Consider the following 11567-nt stretch of genomic DNA (forward strand, 5'->3'; position numbering starts at 1 on the left):
TGCTATAAGTCAGACTGGAGCAAGACACATTTCTGTCTGTAGGACAAAAAGTATAATTTTATCCATCTTATCCCGCACACCTACAATGTCTTAGTGACATTTGTGTGGGAAAATGACAACCCTAAATAAATAAAACTTCCTGTCTTATCACTCACCTTAATTGAACTACTAGGTAAAATAAGTATTGAACACATCACCATTTTTCTCAGTAAATATATTTCTAAAGGTGCTATTGTAATGAAAAACTCAAACTATAGATGTCCATAAATTAAGTTATGTGTTATAATGTTAAATCACACAGGAGGAAAAAAGTATTGAACACATGATGAAAGGGAGGTGCAAAAAGGCATGGAAAGCCAAGACAATCAGTAATTAGAAAGCAATCCTGCCCCATGTCAGTGCAAATTAATATCAGCTGGTTCAGTCCTAACTGATGGCCTATAAAAAGGTGTCTCATTACCAAGGTGTCACAGAAGAAACATCGCATGATAGGTTAAAAAAAAAAAAAAAAAAAAAAAAAAGAGCTCGCTCAAGACCTACGCAACCATATTGTTGCAAAACATACTGATGGCATTGGTTGCAGAGATATTTCAAAACTTCTGAATGTTTCGTGAGCACTGTTGGGGCCATAATCTGGAAGTGGAAAGAACATCATTTCACCATAAACTGGCCACGACCAGGAGCTCCTCGCAAGATGTCTGACAGAGGAGTGAAAAGAATTAGCAGAAGAGTTGTTCAAGAGCCAAGGACCACTTGTGGACAGCTTCAGAAGGACCTGGAATTAGCAGGTACAATTGTTCAAAGAAAACGATAAGTGATGCACTCAACCGCCATGGCCTGTTTGCAAGCTCACCACACAAGACTGAAGAAATAGCACGTTTAAAGTTTGCTGCACAACATTTGGACAACCCTGTAACATACTGGGAGAATATAGTCTGGTCAGATGAGACCAAAATTGAACTCTTTGGATGCCATACACACCATGTTTGGAGGAGAAACACCCTTAAAACACCATACCGACAGTGAAGTTTGGAGGTGGAAACATCATGGTGTGGGGCTGTTTTTCAACATACGGTACTGGCAAACTTTATATAATTGAAGGAAGGATGAATGGAAAAATGTACAGAGACATTCTTGATTAAAAATCTACTGCCATCTACCAGGATGATGAAGATGAAATGAGGGTGGACATTTCAGCAAGACAATGATCCCAAACACACAGCCAAGGAAACTCAATTGGTTTCAGAGAAAGAAAATAAAGCTGCTAGAATGGCCCAGCCAATCACCTGACTTGAATCCAATGGAAAATCTATGGAAAGAACTAAAGATCAGAGTTCATAGAAGAGGCCCACGGAAACTTCAAGATTTGAAGACTGTTTGTTTGTGTGGAAGAATGGGTCACGCTTCAGCAATGCATGCAACTCATTTCTCTGTACAGGAGGCGTCTTGAAGCAGTCATTACCAACAAAGGCTTTTGTACAAAGTATTAAATGAATTTCAGTAAGCGTGTTCAATACTTTTTCCCTGTGTCATTTAACATTATTATACATAATTCAATTTATGGACATCTATAGTTTAATATCTTTGCATGTGTGGATTTCATGAGTTGTTACCAACATCTGGTGAAAATTTCATTCATTTCAATAGTACCTTTTAGAAATATATTTACTAAGAAAAATTATGACGTGTTCAATACTTATTTTACCTGCTGTATGTTTCAGTCATCAGAAAAGCTTTTAAGTTTACAACCAATGCCCATTAGACAAGTTGCTCAAATGGTCCTGACTTTGTCTCCTGAACAGCAGCATCCAGTCTAAAACTGTGTTTAGAAGCTTTGAACTTCAGTCAAGAGTCTCTTTTAACCCTGCTGGCAAAGGGACAAATAATGTATTATTACATTTACAGTTATGTTTATCTCACAGGGCACACATGCCTAAATATGTTGGTTTTAATGAGTAATTTATTGATTTAAGAAGTTGAATGTCTGAAGTTTGCCAAGACATAAGTACTACAACTGAATTTGCTCACCTTTTTTATAGAACAAGTTATGTGCATTCATATAACTGTGCATCTCTTTTTATTGTCCCCACACACATATTCTTTCTCACATGATCCTCCCCCATTCACAAACACAAACTTGCATTCTGAGTTAATTATCCACACACAGTGTACATCCACATGAGGCATCTATTTAAGAGAAACTAGTTTAAACCGCACCATGTGTTGGAAAGCTGTTTTTGTGCCCCATATGTGTTAGCTTTAAATGTTTAACCCTGCACTGCTCCTCCCCTTCCATCACAATGTCAAGGAACTTGTGAACTGTGAAATGCTGTGTGCTTTGTAACCATAAGTAATGTATTTTTTGTGTGTCTGGCAGGTTTTGGTTAATCTCTGTCTGTTAAATGTAGTAGATTTTGGCAGCCAGTACTGTATATGCTTACACTTAATAATAATTACATTTATAGAAAATCTGGCACTGCAAATGGCAATGATTCTTCCCCTGCCTCTCCTCACAGCTATTCATTTGATCTCTCTGAATACTCCCTCTCTCTGTGTCTGTAATAGGTAGGGTGAGATACCTAGTGCCACTGCCTCTGGACACAGACGCCCATAAACATTCCCTCTGTGTCAAAGGAGGACAATACACAATACAATGCAGTTAACGTGCACAAATGTCATTACCACGCTGTGTATACGTGTACATGACGTGCGTATGTTTGTGTCACTGTGTGTATTTGAATAAATGAACCGCATTTGGGTGAGGTCAATCAATTACACACAGAGCAGTCTGTTCTGTCTTGTTTTCCTCTGTGCAGGCTAAAGATATAGATGTATTTAAATGGAAAATCAAATGATTCACTCATTCTTTTCTCTTCCTTGTGAGTCATACCTTTCCTCCCCTTACGTATAGCCACACCAAAGTTCTGACCCAGGGGTGAGGTGCAAGGGACATTTAACATTCCTCACATGCATCAGACTCAAGGACACAAACAGTGCATCGATCATAGCTCATACCATGCCAGACCGCAGGGGGGAGAAAGTCTCTGGAATTCCCTCACTACATTCATCCATCTAGTCAGGCCAGTTTGTATAATTACTACTGTCACACCCAGTCATTTGGTTTAGTTAAGCAGGTCTTGTCAGCCAGTCACAGTTCAATATTGAGACAACTCTAAATTTGAACATTTAACCTGGTATTTCTTAATGCTATATTTCATAATAAAATGTCTGGCTTTGTTTTGTTTGTTTTTATCCATGTCTTAGGGCTTTAACAGAGTTCTGTGCCATGAGGTGAGTATCTCTAACCGTTGGCCAGAAGTTCACAGGGGGCTGAGGTAATGTCAGAGAGCAGCTTGATGAGTGTTTGTGAGAAGTGAGTGGTGGGAAGGCAGGCAACCTGTGGACTAAAAACACTCGCAGAACACAATCTTCCCACAGGACATCTGCAGGGAACATTCAGGCCTGGGCGGTACAAACCAGACTGAGCAAGTGAGGGCTCTGGTTTGCCCCCCAGCTCCTTTACACGCAGTCCTGCTTTGGAAGTCATACGATACTGTATGGCATGGAGGGGCTCAGAATTTTCTCTTTTCACCAGCCCACCCCCTCTCTGTCTCTCGTTTTCTAGCTCCTACTCTGTTCTCGTTCACTAGCTTTCTTTGTATAGAGAAGGACTTGCACCCCAAGAACAAAAAGAACTGATTGTTCTGTTTCTTATGACACCTTTTCTGGCTTCTTTTAAGTCTGAAATGTCAAGAGAGTCTCATAAAACACATCTGTTCTGAGAAAGTCCCAACTCTAAGGTTTTAAAGTAAGGTTTAATGCTATGGATTGTGTCCTCTCTGAGCATGTATTTGTCATTTGTGATGAAATGTGCAACAGTGGCAACCTATATTGCTGACTAACTGTTAGAGTTGCAAACAGCATTAAGATAGAGAAATATCTCAAAAACTGAATAAGTAATCATTATTTCTCTGCTCTCTTTTCCCATGCAGAGTACACATGCTCCAGGTCGTCATGAATAGTGTTTTGTGTGTTTACAGGTTGTAGAATGCACTTCAGTTTTACCATAAATTTAGAGGCTACTAGAGGGCAACTAAAATATTTTTGGACATGTTGGAGAAAGACTAGGCTCTGCCTGATTGAGTAGTATCCCAACGGTTCATCCATTTAACACAAGACAACTGAATTTTGTCTTGGCGTCAGCCAGCGTCACCTCTGTGTCCCTTCTTTCTCTGTGGGTGTACCTCCATTAGTTAAGAAGATTATTCCAAATGGACTCATCAACCATTTTAGATGAAACTATGACAATATAGAAAAGCCTACACAAAATTTTAGCATTATTGATATCAAAATGCATTCAGTGAACACAATTTACAATTCAAATTCAAAAAATTCAAACTCAATAGGTTTACCTATGAGAACAGTGCATGATCACTGTATTCAGTTATTCAGTTTCCCTGTAGCTTGCCAAATGTCATTTCCTGATATGATATATGACACGGCTTCTAGGCAAAATACAGCAGAAAGAATGAGGTGAAACCAGCTGCACTATAGTATAAATAACATGCCAAGTTCCCCTATCTATTATCTAACACCATTATGAACAAATTGTGCAAATTAATGTTCACTACTTCTCATGTAGTTAAGCTACTAGTAGTTAAGCTAATCAGACTTAACTGAATCAAAAGTACATTTTAGCAATATGATACAGAGGTAATCATGTTGTTCAAGACACCACAAATCATGAGGGAAAAAAAGAAAGGGACATTTCTTCTGACATCACAGTTAATTGTGTGTGCAATGTGCATGCAGCTGTACATGTTCAGTATGTGTGTGCGCGCATGTGTATGAACACTATGTGTAGCTACCATATGCCTGTTTGTAGGTAGATGTGCATGTAATGTGTGTATTCATATTTCTGTTTAAATGAGCAGTAGATGGCTGTAACTATTCGTGTCCAGATTAAAGGTCACTCAGATCTATAAGAAAGTTTACACAAGATTTGAAAGCGAGCTGGAGGTGTGACCACCTTGTTTACTGTTCCTCTTGCACAGGGTTTCTGCTGCAGTGTTTGGCTGGGCTGTTGTCCTTCACATGGCCTTGACAAGAAGTACTGTCCTAGCACCCCACAAGCAGAAACACTGAAAAGGTGCCAGGCATGTAAATACCTTTATGCATAAGAGCTAAAGTGAGTTACCTAACAACCAATGCTGTGACAAAATAAGATAAATTGAACTGATGATGATTTAAGAAGCTGGTTTAATCAATGTAGACTAACAAGGAGGTTATTCAGCAGCAAAGTAAAAAGATTTCCATACTCCCCTCCTGCAGTAGAGGTGGCTGACCCTGAGGTAAAAATGTCTGTGCTTCCATGTCAATGATGATGTCATCAACACCCCGTGGGAGAGCTGCTGATTGCAGGGAAGGGGTTCTATGATGCCATAACAACCATGGATTATCTAGGTGTGTTAATTACCTTGACATTACCATGGAAATCTATTCTATTCTATTGAAATGCATAGGGTAAGCCAGGGTCAGAGTCAGTCAGGTTTTATGTTTGATTATCTCATCAACTCCTGCCCTTGGATCCCTAATAATTGGAATATTTTCTCATTCTTGCTTATTCCCTTCATAATCCCTCAGTACATCCACAGATACCTTTCTCATAAATATCACATAAATAGCATCTTAGTCCTTCAATATTGAGGATGGAAGACCTCTAAATTCATACCATGATAGCGACTGCTGAGTTTAATATTATTCCAGTAGTCAGCGCTATTAAAGGATTCTGCTCTAAATTAAAACACAGTTGGAGGTCTTTATGCTGACATATACACAAACACTAGCTATCATTTTCCCAATAAGGGAAGGGATTTCACTGTTATGGAGAGTAGGGCCTACAGTGAGCATGTAAAATTAAAATAATCTCTTAATCTCTACTCCCTCAGTCTCCAGATTCACTGCTGTTCCTCCCCCATATATTTCACTTCATCTCTCCCCTCCCTGCCTCTTCTCTCCCTCTCAGTGCGTGAACCCACATGGCAGCCTAATCCCCTTACTGTAGCCGATAATGCCTGTTGACTCTGGCTGTTAGCTGCAATAGTAGATTGGCTGAAGCACAGTGCTGCCATGCCGGTTAGATAAACTGCTCCTGCTTCTACTGATACAGTTCCCTATGTCACCCGACAAACGTGTTTCTGCCTGATCCGAAAAGCTGACATGAAAATGCTACTCCCAACTGTACTAGCCTTCAGTTAAGTAGCCACTGTGCAGGTACTAACTGTGTCTGCATTATCTTCTTCCTCTGCCCCAGTTTCTTACTGTCCTAATCCTCTTCTTTTGCTTGTCTTACAAAGCAAACTGACACCTAATCAAACAATGGCTTCGCCCAAGAGGAACCATAAGCTGATGTAGTAGGAACTTAAAGCAGCTATATGTCATGAACTTAGGTAATTTATTCTGCAGTAGACTGTCTATTCAACCATAAAACAATTTGATAACCTTCTCATGGCCAAACAAGGGTGCAATCTGTAACCAAACTCTTCCATAAACACTTTTATAGATTTATCTTTCAAGTAATTAAGAGAATTGTTATAGTTTTGAAACACTGCACACAAGTAGGGTAACAATATGGGCCAACTCCAGAAAAAAGGAATTTGCTACGAGGGAAGGTTGCAACCAAAAACAAGAGTAAGAGTCTACAGCCATGCTAGTGGCACTGTGAGACTGTACTTAAGCACAGCAGTGCTTTGAGCTACATGCTAATGTCAGCATGCTAACATGTCATGCTCATAATGACAATGCTAACATGCTGATACTAAGCAGGTATAATGTTTGTCATGTTCACCATCTTAGTTTAGCTTGTTAGCATGCTAACATTTGCTAACAAATGCTAACATTTGCTTATTAGCCCTGAACACAAAGTACAGCTAAGGCTGATAGGAATGTCTACTTTGCAAGTATTTAGTGATAAACCAAAGTATTAAAAAATTTACATTTTGATGATGATGTTGCTAGATAAAAGATTAGGTGATCACCAAAGTTAGGCTTTTACAATTCACGAGGAGTACAAGAATGAGTGTACCAAATTAAACTAACGATTATTTTCATGATCAATTAATCTATCAATTATTTCTTCGGTTAATCCTTCAGTCTATGAAACATCAGACAACTGTGAAAAACGTCCATCACAATTTCCTAGAGCCCAAAGTGACTTTTCTTGATTTGTCCGACCAACAGTCCAAATCCCAAAAATGTCTAATTTAAGATAAGGAAAAGCAGCAAATTCTTACATTTGAGAACCTGGAACCATCAAACTGAAACAAAGCGGTGTGGCTAAAAAGTGATGCATTTGACTATGATTGTTGCAGTGTAAGCAAAATGCCAAATCAAACATCATTTTCACAATCACTCACAACTTGTTAACAATGTCATGTGACTGATGTCAGGCCACATATTTTCTGTGTACTGTACTTCAACAGACTTGTTTTAATAGAGTGTTTAAGTATAGCTCTTTGTTTTGTTATTGTTTTGAGGAAATTGCAACCTGCTTCCACTATGCAAGTTTCTCCATCATCCGTTGACACCATTAATTGGACACACCCAAAGTCAATATGAGTTTACAATTTTTGGTGTGCAGCACCCTGTTCAACAGCTGCCTGAGACTACACCCACTTTGATTTAGTTTGGACTATCCTGGCGGCTTTACTGTGTTGCTCGGCTGATATTGCACTCTTTCAGAAGTTGGTGTATATGTGACATAACCATCTCCCACTGCTTTTTTATAAACCAGACCTGAAAGAATTCTGCCGATGGGGCTTGCACAGACAGACGCCAGCAGAGGTAGGGCTGGTGGGGCCCAGTGGAGGACCAGGTAGAGGTCAGACAGAAGGGTCAGACGATCTAAGCCTTCAACTGTGTTGGAGATGCCCCTGGGATAGGTGCTCAGACACCCCCCATCCCGTGAGAACAGTCACACTGCATGGCTCCCCTGGGACACAGAGACACATACACATCCATGTATAAAGTCTGCCTAGCCAACCATCCCTAACTATGTCTGTCATTCTACACACACATAAAAATGGACATTATACACATACAATGCAATACATGTGAATGCATGTAAAAAAAAAGCCGTCTTGTCAGATCTTCAGTGTGTCACAAAAACATACATATACACTAGCAAATACAATCTTAGTAGATGCAGACGTAGTGTGCTGCACATATGCTGATATGGTAAGAGACAGTCCATTGATTTGACTATAACAGAAACACAGCCCAGAGATGGTAACAACCATCAGAAATCACTAAATTATTCTGAGGTATGCTGGGTACGAGATCCATCACCATGGCAACTACAGATTGTGACCTTAGAGTAGAGGGCATGTTAAAGGCAGTACTGTATATTCTGAACATGAAAGACATAACTCTGCTATTTTAGCTTGGAAATGGGAGGTATTAACAGCACACATTAAAAAAAATGTTGCAGGTTTGTGATTCATTTTTCTGTGCTTTGATTTACAGCTGATGTGTCTGTCTATCAACAGGATATGATTACAATATTGTTTGGCTGGGGGAAGTGATGAGAGTCACATAATTACATTTTCGCTATGTGGCCAGAAGGACACGGTGTTCTTTTGGCACAAAAGTCAGAGCAAAGAAAAACACACTTTTACTGTCTATTGCCACTGATGTCTCAAACTAAAACCAAAGAATACCAAAAAAAAAAAAAAAGGATTGAATGGAAAAGAACATTGGGGAAACAACAGAAAGACTCATCTAGTATTACCACAGAGGCATACACAACAAGTTTTCTCAGATGTTCCCTTGTGTCTGTCATTCTCCAGACACAATAGCCAATATACACACAAATAAAGTCTCCGTATATGCAATATGCACTGAATACATGCTGATATGTAGAGACATTGATTTGAATGCAGCAGTCACACACTCAACCGAAGATGATAATATTTGTCAAGAATACTATTCAAATGACGTACACTTGCCCAGCCATTATGTCATTATGTATCTTTTAGCTGAATTTGAAAACACATAACAATGAAGCTATACTATAGTACTTGAACCACTGGCCATAAAGTGGCAGAATACTCATAAAAGCTTCATTCCTATGGTATTTTTCCTATGGTATGATTGATCACATAATTGTAATTGGTTGATCTGAAGCCTGGCTCAGGATTTCTAGCCCTGTCTTGATTCTCATCATTCCTGTCTTGTTGGTAACTACATCATATCCCCACTCTCAGTTACCTGTGGTGTCCCCTAGGTGTGAATGCTATGCCCTGTTGTTATTTTCAATTTATATGCTACCTCTTTGGCCACTTTACAGCATACACAGAAAGGATCTTTCCTTTTCATTGCAATGCTGCCACAATATACAGCTTCACCTGTTTGCCCAACTTTCTGATCTCAATGCAGTTTCTCTTCTGCACCTGGATGATTTAAAATGACACTTATTAACTCTGCTACCATATCTACTATATCAGCTTGAAAAAATTTTAAGTGTATAGATGAACAAGGAATGGACACAATAAAAGTAACATATGTACAAAGTGATGCAAACCAGAACAATAAATACTGCCTTTGTGAAGCTCAAAAGTTAAGACCGTGTTAAGACCGTATCAGACATCTAATATTTGAGGCAGGAGTGGTTTTGTTGTACTAGATTGTATTATATTGTAAAGCAAACCTGTTCTTTTTTATCAAATACAATGTAATATTTCATACTACATTGTGTTCAATATTTATGCCAAGACAATCCCAAGAAGATGTTAAACAATAACACACACTTTCTGAGATACACATTACTGAATGGACAAAGATAAATGCAGGAGGCTGTAGAGGTGCAGTGAGAGTTAAATTGCTGAGAAGCAGGCAGTGGTTGTAGCAGTATGGATTCAGTTAGGGCTGCAACTAACGATTATTTTCATTATTGATTAATCTAAATTCCCATTGCAATTCCTCACAGTCCAAGGTGATGTCTTCAAATGTCTTGTTTTGTCCAACCAATAGTCCAAAACCCAAAGATATTCAGTTTAAGACAAGGAAAAGCATCAAATCCTTTTAACGATCATTTTCTGTCCATCAACTAATCGATTAATCAACTAATTGTTGAAGCAATATTGCTGAGCAGTTGTTTTTGCAGGACACTGTTCCTTCGGCATAAAAGTCAGAGCAAGAAAAAACTAAATTTTACTGTCTATTGCCGCTGATGTCTCAACTTGAAATTGAAAATATTTTCCCTCCTCATGTGTCTGTTAGTTTTGTTTCCTGTGTGAGTTCTGGATTCTTTGTTTCCCTTGTACCTTGCCTGTCTGTGGATTTTGCCTGCTCACTACTGGACCTGTTTTTCTGTTTTGGACTGCTTACCTGCTGAGAGTTGCTTTTGCCTGCCAATTCAATGTAAGCCTTTTTTGTTAATAAATTATTGATCTGCACCAGCTCTACCTGCAAGTCTGTGTATGGGTCCTGTTCCATTGTATTCCCTGTTTCCCAGCTGGACTTATTATAACAGAGCAGAAAGGTCATGACTAGAAGATATGAGGAACAAGAGACTTTAAAACAACTTCTATGTCTGTCTGAACTACTTCAAAGCAACCAGGCTCCTTCTTTTACAGGAAAAATGTTTGACTAGAAAGAGAAACAAAAGTGTCTTTATACTGTATTACCAATAGAACCCAGTGTTCCTTAGCACAAAGGTCAGTTGTTAAGGGGCACGTAAATAAAGAAAATGAGACATATTTTTTTTACATCATCTGTCCCTGATGTCTCAATGTGAAACCTAAAATGGTGAATGGATGGTCATGGATGAGGGGCAGAAATATTAAATAATGGAAAGTCTGTCAAAAACAGGTATTAACAAAAATGTAAAAGCACCATTACAGGCAGTGCATGCACTCATACACCAAGAGATGTGGTTGGTTTCATGATAACACGTGTGTGTGTGTGTGTGTGAGAGAGAGAGAGAGAGAGAGAGAGAGAGAGAGAGAGAGAGAGAGAGAGAGAGAGAGAGAGATTGCTCAACACAAAACAAAGTACTGACAACTTACAAAAACATCACCCAGAGCTAAAACACTCAAATGTGGCATAAAGGTGCTGAACAGGAAAGGAGACAGACAACACCCTATACAAACATCCTTTTGCGGCAGGGTGTGTGATGACCAATAACAGCACTGGCTGCAGTGTGAAGTAGATGGGGCCCTCACATCAAAACTATTCAAACAGGTGTTCAACTTATTTCCCTGTCAACTTCCATAGGTAAAACAACTTGGTTTGGAGAAATGTGGAGATAAGTGAACCACTATGAACAGGTTATTTCTCGACATCATGGATGATTACTCTGAGTTTCTGTAGAATTTTATTCTGGATTTTGTTTTTTTTATTATGTCTAAAGCTTTGTTTTTCTGATCCAAAAACTGGTTTCATTTACTTTGGTTTGTAGTGTTTGCCACCCCAAGTTTGTGCTTTGCTCAACAAAGAACAATAGGAATTATATATATAAATGAATGAGTAGATTTTCACAAAACAATATCATTAATATACACTCTTCA

This window comes from Siniperca chuatsi, linkage group LG7 (genome assembly GCF_020085105.1).
Source record: "Siniperca chuatsi isolate FFG_IHB_CAS linkage group LG7, ASM2008510v1, whole genome shotgun sequence".
In the NCBI taxonomy this organism is placed as follows: Eukaryota; Metazoa; Chordata; class Actinopteri; order Centrarchiformes; family Sinipercidae; genus Siniperca; species Siniperca chuatsi.